Source organism: Pistacia vera, unplaced genomic scaffold, assembly GCF_008641045.1.
Source record: "Pistacia vera cultivar Batoury unplaced genomic scaffold, PisVer_v2 Contig754, whole genome shotgun sequence".
Classification (NCBI taxonomy): Eukaryota; Viridiplantae; Streptophyta; class Magnoliopsida; order Sapindales; family Anacardiaceae; genus Pistacia; species Pistacia vera.
The window spans coordinates 284,393-292,398 of NW_022196617.1; the positions used below are offsets into that span (position 1 = coordinate 284,393).

The window sequence follows — 8,006 nt, forward strand, 5'->3', positions numbered from 1 at the left end:
GGTTGCGTTTCCTTCTTGAGGCTGGTTTTTGTTCTCTGTTTCTTGCAGATTATTGAGAGATTCTTGAGCGAATAGGCCTAGGTTGAGGGTTGATATGTTTTGGCAGATTTGTATAGTTGTCTTTTTGTAATCATTGGATATTCTTTTAGTGTTGTGAGTATCCGTATTTCGGAGCTCAACGTGGATGTAGTCTATCCAAGATTGGATAGATGAACCACGGTAAATTCGTGCCTTGATTTTGTGTGTGTGGTTTGTGATCTTGAATCTTGATTGTGTTTGTTTGTGTTGCGAATTGATTAATTAGGCTTGGGTTAAAACATCAGCTATCATACTTCAAAATAAAACACAACAACAATATACTAAGTTACATGGCCCAATGTAATACCCAAGATGTCAAAGATATGTTCCTAACTCAAAATAGTCCTTTAGATGAAACAACTGGGCTTCTTTGGAAGTGTGGCAACGATGAATATGTGTTCCAAATGCTCAAGGATACGATGATGAAACAAGAACAAGCTAAGCTCGCTGATCATCTATTGGAAGCCTTGTGAATGAATCATCAAACAGCAATGCAAGTGAACCTGTGCTGTTGCTGTTGCTGCTGCTGCCACTGTGATGTGCAAGTTAGTTCAGTGGAGTCAAAAGTCATCTCTGTGCAGCAGCCCTCATGTGGTTCAAGCTCAGGGGAGAGTGTTGAGGCAAAGCCGAAGGAGGGTCCAACCGGTGCAACAGTTGCAAGAAGCGGGTGCCTGACAGGATTCAAATGTCGCTGGGGAACATGTTCTGTGCATCACATCGCTATCAGACAAAACAACGTGCCCTTCGATACCGCAGCGCACGGGATGCAATAGCGAAAGCAAACCCTGTTATCAAGGCAGAGAAGCTTGATAAAATCTAAATCCACGAACGTTTCAACTTTACAAAAAAAATAGTGATGGTCATTTTCATCTGTGGGGCTTCTTCGGAGTTGGCCGCGTATGTTATCAGGTGTCCTTATTATTGTTATATATGATACTGGAGAGGGGAATGAATGAGAGTTAGGACATCTCTGCAAAGTATGAAGAACTCTATATCTTATGATTGGCGAGAACTTGTATGTTGGCTTCAGTGTGTGGTCTGAACTGTGGTCTCTGGTTTGATGGACTTTTTGTCTTGGCTAGCTGTGAAATGTATGTCATGTCATATGGATATATTCTCTCTTCTAGAGTTTCTGTTAAATTGGTTGTGCAATTTCCAGATGATATGGAAAGTAAACATCCATGGAATTTCTTGTGCCTAGCTTTGTAAATTTTTAATTGCTTTTGTTTTTATTTTATTTTATTCATTTGGGTATGTATTTGAATTGTGTTGTGTGCGAATTTGATTGTTTCTTCTTTAGTGTCAAAGGAGTAATAACAATTGATTTTGATGGATCCCTACATAATACAAAAACACCCATGTGGGTGTTGATTATAACGTTGGAAAGCCTTAGCTTAATATTGTTGACACATGACAGGAACGTGTCTCCCTTAGGATGATAAAGGCCAAATATCTAGAGATATTTATTGTATTTTACTTCTATTAAAAAATTAAACAGTTTTATCTGATAAGGATCTAAATCTTCTTTAAGGGGTGTTTTTAGAATGTTATTAAATATGTTTGGTTGGATTGAATATAATATGTTTGTTGGGGAATAAAAGAATTTGGAAGAAGTTTTTTATTGAATATCTTTCTTTTTAATATTATTAAGGGAAAAATAAAAAAAAATTATATAATAATCTAAAATACTCAAGTAATGGGTGGTATTCAAATTTTTAGATTATCAGAAATCTTTTATTATTTGCAACTACATGGTTATGGTAACTATAGGAATGTATGCATGTAACTCATATTATAGAAATAAAACAAGAAATACCAAACCAAATTACTAATATTTGGTTGTTGTAGATAATAGATAGAGTAATGCTACGTGTATAAACAAGTCTTATAAAGATTTGTGTACAAACTGAGTGACACAAAATTTAAAGATTTATGTACAAACTAATGTGACACAAAATAAATGAAAAAGTGATATAATGAGTTTGACTTTTATATTCGCTCTTTCATTCATTTTATGTCACATCAATTTGTTCGTACATGTAATATTTGTAATAGTAGGACTGTTTCATCCTTACCCTCTTTATTTTTTTAAGGAAGAAAAACAACCCAATAATTCCTCAAGACAGCAATTGCAGTAGCTATTTCAGCTGAAAATAATGTGAAGCCAAAACGGGGTCGTTTTATTTAAGTTCATTGGTGGAATTTAGCCGTCAGATCAGACAAAACATGCTGATATTTACTGATATGGGCAATATAAAAGAAGCAACAGTGATGTGAACAGCCGATGTTTTTGTTTATCTGAAAAGGTTAGGGTTCATGAGAGGAAAATTAGAAAGCAAATAGGGTTGAGTATTTGCTGGGTTTTGGGTATAATCTGGGTAGATTAGAAAGGGGTTGCTTTCCTTCTTGAGGTTGGTTTTTGTCCTCTGTTTCTTGCATATTATTGAGAGATTCTTGAGCGAATAGGCCTAGGTTGAGGGTTGATTTGTTTTGGCAGATTTGTATGGTTGTCTTCTTGTAATCGTTGGATATTCTTTTAGTACTGTGAGTATCCGTATTTCGGAGCTCAATGTGGATGTAGTCTATCCAAGATTGGATAGACAACCACGGTAAATTCGTGCCTTGATTTTGTGTGTGTGGTTTGATCTTGAATCTTGATTGTGTGTTTGTGTTGCGAATTGATTAATTAGGCTGGGTTATAACAGTGGTATCAGAAAAGTTCTAAGGGTTATTTAGGTTTAGAAATGTTTGATTCTTGACGAATTCGAAAATTAGGGTTTGTCAGTTTGGGGGTTTTTTCGATTTAAGGTTCTTAGATCATTAGGACTTCGAATCTTGCTGAGTCTTGAGATTAATTCGTGAGATTAGGTTACAAACACAAGGGATCGACGAATTTGTGCAAAATCGAAATTAGGGTTTTGTTAGGTTTGGGGGTTTTTCGGATTAAACGTTTATAGAGCTTTAGGGTTTCGAATTGTCGTTGAATCTGGTCGAATTGGTTAGTCTGAGTCACAAACACGAGTCAGGGGAGAAATCTTGGTATTGTCTAAGGGTTGTAGTAGTCTTGTCACTTTCGTCTTGTTTGTGTCTAGCTTTGTTTGATACGGTTTAAGGGTATTTCGGTTGGACACCAGTAACTGCCTTAAAAACTGCCTGACGTACTTGGCAACCTCTGGTATAACAAGCCACGTACTCCTTAGACTGTCCTGCCCCATCATTACAATACAATGAGCACTACTCGTATAGAGATCTCCCAATACGATGGGAAGATCGATTTAATACATGGAAAAGACTATGAAGGCCTCCTTTCACTAATAAGGTAGGGCTTGCTCTGAAAAAAGATACCACCAATGGTCTAAAAAGAAACTGAAAAAGAAGGCTGAAGTGGATGAGAAGCCTATAATCTAATAATGAATCTGTCCGATGCAGTCCTGCGAAAGATAGATGGCATGGAAACACCACTCACACTTTGGGGTAAACTCGAATCCTTATTCCTTATAGTTTGCACCACTTAGCATTTCTTAAAGGAGCTTTATTCTCTTATAAAAGGATGTTACTAAGTCTGTAGAAAAAAACCTTGATGAGTTTCTTAAGATGACATTAGTGTTGAAAGGTACATATCAAGAGTTAGGAGTTCTAGTTTGGCGATGATACTGTAAATTCATTGCCTGATGGTACTTGTGGTGAAAATGCTTTACAATACACTGGGACAGTTCCCAGTGTTGACCTGATTCTAGCTGGCCTGAAACTAGGGAATTGGAGTTGAAAATACAGAAAGGAATGGGAATAACTGCTTGTAAAAGTAGGATAGATCCTAGACAATTAGGAAGGTAGTAACAAGAATTTCTAGCAACACGAACCCTAAGACTAAGAAAAAGGGAAGAATAACAAGTCTAAGGGGAAAACTAGGAAGTGTTTTCACTGTAATAAACCAGACCACTTAAGAAGAACTGCTATGATTGGATAAAGAAACAAAAACATCACATACAAATAGTAATTTAGCTAGTACTAGCACTGGCATTGAAATTTCAGAGCCCTCACTGTCTCAAACCAAGCTAGCAGTAAGGAATGGTTCTAGATTCGGGATGCACTTTTCATATGAGTCTAAACATCCAATGGTTCCAGAACTTTAGGAAATGAGTTAGAAACTGTCTTCATGGATAATAATCACTCTTGTAAAGTTTAAGGCATAGGAAACATAACCATTAGGTTAAATAATGGTAAAGTCATAATGTTAACCAAAGTAAGGTATATACCTGACCTTAAAAGAAACATGATTTCCTTAGGAACTTTGGATGAGACTGGATGTAGTTATAAGGCAGAAAAAGGGTTCATAGTTGTGTATAAGAATAATGAAATTTTGCTTGAAGGGGTTAAACAAAATAGGCTGTATATTCTGTGTGGTCAACATTGTGCATTCACTATAATTCTGCTTTTAATCTACTAATTGACTGCTGCAGAGAAATGACATTTGAGACTTGGCCTATAGGCCAAAAAGGTATGACAATGTTAAGCCAACAAGAATTTTGGTAAGGAATCCATATCTGAATTAACTTTCTGTGAGTTTGTGTGTTGGGAAAAAGCACAGAATGAGTTTCCAAAAGGGAATCATCTAGCTGAAAAAGGGTTGGATTATGTACATGCAGATCTTGGGGTCCTAAAAGGGTTAGAACACATAGGGATTGCTATTTCCTCTCCATTGTGGATGATTATAGCAGAAAGGTATGAGCGACCTGCTTAGGTCCAAAGATGAAGCCTTAACCAAGTTTAAGGCTGGAAAAAAACTGGTTGAAAACTAGTTAATAGGAAGGTGAAAACCTTTAGGACAGACAATGGCTTGGAATTCTGTAATCTGGAGTTTAACTCTTACTGTGTAGAAGAGGAAATTTTGAGGCATAGGACAGTTAGGGGAACCCCTCAGCAGAATGAGGTTGTTGGAGAATGATAAAAACCCTTCTAGAGAGGGTTAGATGTCTCTTATTCACAGCTGGTCTACCAAAAACCTTTTGGGGGGAAGCACTAGGTACAACAGCCTATCTTATAAAGAGGAGCCCTTCTAGCTCAATAGACTTTAAGTACCCTGAAGAAAAGTGGTCTGAAGGGAGACCATCTCTTGAACACTTAAGAGTCTTTGGAGTGCTACATATGCATATACCAGAGGGAAAAAATAGAGCCAAGATCTCTTAAGTGTGTTTTTTTGGGACATCAAGAGGAACTAAGGGTATAGGCTGTAGAGAGGCTGCCCCAGGGGTTAGGGTAATTGTTAGTAGGGATGTGATTTTCAATGAAATAATTTTTCCTTGCAAATCTGGTACTAACAGTGCAGGTAGCTCATAAGAAGAGTCTGAAACTTCTAGACAAACTGGGACACACTCAGTTTGAGGTGGAGCCTGAAACTAATCCTGATCAATACATCCAAACAGATGAGACTGACCACTTGAAGATCAACCACAACAAAATCAAGAGCAGGAGGATGAAGATTACCCTACTGACAATGCTGAAGTGGATCAGCATGGTAATGGCCCAATATAAGAAAAAAAAATTGTTTTTGTTTTCTGGGCATGTTTAGAGATTGAATTTTTGTTACACTTTTATGAGTAAAACTCGTTTTTAATTTGTATAATAAGCTGATTCAAGTGGGTTATGTTTAAGTGTCTGTTATTTTTTTTCTTTTCAATAATCTAGCTTTAGTTTATTTGGCTTTGCTTCCTTTTTTGATGTATTGAACCGGTCGCCTCAGAGTTTGGTTTTTACTGATAGCATCTATCGGTTTTAGCTGTTAATTTTTGTTGATGGTTTGTGGTTTTTACTTATGGGATTGGGGGATGGCTGAGCAATTTTAGAAATTATTGAAAAGTTTGGGGTTTTACTTCATGTCACTGTATAAAATGTTGTGTGCTCATGTTTGATTGATTCTATTTTGGTTCTGTGTATATGCAAATTGTGGGGCATAATTGGGACAGTGTGTTTATCAAAATATATTGTTGTGTCAGGTTGATTTTGATGTTTGTTCTTTGTTGACTGTATTTCCTGGTTTATGCGTTTATTCAAGAAAAATTATTGACACTTTGACATTCGGTCGAAATCAACTAAACCTTTTGGTTTTTGATACCATCATTCACGTCCAACATTAATAGTCTTTGAAAAAGATAGCATCTAACAAAGTAATAGTCTTGGAATATTGGTAATATATTTGACTCACAACAACCTTATTGAAAAGTTAGTCCAACCGAGGCCTGAGATTTATGGTTGTGAAGATGAAACTCAACCAGCAAAGTGGACATTGAACATTCTGAGGAAGCTTTTAAAATTTTTAATTAAGTTGAGATTCCTAAAAGGATAAGCAAGAAGGACTCTTATATAGGCATCTCTATCAGCATCTATTTCTTCATAATTTTAGGAAGTCTCCGTTTTTTAATTCATCAAATTTGGGAATCTTCAATTGCATAACATGGTTGCATTTTTTTCTTTTTGGTTTAGGATATTTTGTTGTTCATAGTTTGAGAATTGACTGTACCTTTTTTTTTTTTTTTGTATAGATTTTGGCACCATTTCAGGGTTATTCTGTGCGCAATTTTTTCTTTGTTAACTAGTTGGAGTTGGGAAATAGATTTGTGTTAATAATGCATGCATAAGAGAAATTAGAATAAAAATTTAGAATGTATATTTTGTCGCTGATGAGGATACATATTAATCAATAAATCATGATTTTAAAATTTTATTGCTATTTGTCACAAGATCTCAAAATGTTTGGGAAAGTTAAGATAAGGAGAACATCATTGTCCTTTTTTTGAATATAATTTAAATATTTAATGTTGCATACATGTGTAAATGGAATTGTTTTCTCATTTAAGGAGCGGCACTTATTTGGACATACCATGTTCTAGACCCCATTCACTCATTCATTTTCATTGTCTGTACTGTAACAGTTATAGTGATTTAAATAACATTTGATCTTTCTTGGGTTTGAAACCAGATTTGGCTTATTTTTTTAGTGTCACTTCAAGACTTGGAAGATCTCACCTTAGTTGGGATATCTTGTTGATCTGTCAAATACTATCATTTTCATAATAGCAACTTACATTGAGGGTGTGGAGTGTAGTTCTGAAAGTGAGAGGGTTGACTGAAAGTTGAGTGGTGTCAGTATGATTTTCTTCTATGATATTTAGAGTTGCTATTAGAATACAGCGGCATGAAATACTGAACCAAACATATCCATGAGTCAGTTTGCTTGATTTGTTTCACAACTTTCTGTAACTATGTCATCTTTTGTTTCATCGCTTGTAGAAGTGGCTCAATTCTTGGTTTGGAGAAAGACTTGAGTGCATTTTATGTATCAAATCATTATGTTGATGTCGTGCATCCACCCACTCATTTATTGACACGAGGCTATTTTTCTAAAAGAAAAAAAATTATCTCCACTTTTACAATTTCTTTTCACATTCATGTGTGTCTAAATGTGCGGTTGGATGCACCACATCAGCATAATGACGTGGTAAGTTTTTCTTGTTGGTTGGAGAGGATTGATTTGACTAAACCAACCTAAATCAATGCCTTGTACAGATTATATGCTTCGTGGTAGAAGGTGTTAGTACACGTGATATGCTTAATACAGCTTTTTTTTGGCTTTAAACATTTCATATTACAACCGTGTAATGAGCGTTGCTTGCTTGAATTGCTGTTCTAGCTCAGTTTGGCACAATTAGCCAAAACTAATTTGTTTCTTATTAAGCTCCAACCTTTTGATTGCTTTGTGGATTTCTAGTTCGTTGATGTACCTATTTATTTTCCTCTTATATCATAGTTTAACAGTGTCATATTTAATAAAATAACCTGAATGTTCTTCATGTCTTACTGTTTTCATTTGCATGCACTTATTGTTCAATGTACACAAAGGATGAGTCGAGACTCAATCTTTGAATTTCTTT

The 8,006-nt window shown here is 35.7% G+C and overlaps 1 pseudogene; it reads left to right on the forward strand.

Annotated features, from left to right (window-relative positions):
* Positions 1 to 429: 429 nt before the first annotated feature.
* On the forward strand, positions 430 to 898 carry LOC116115820 (annotated as a pseudogene).
* Positions 899 to 8,006: the final 7,108 nt, after the last annotated feature.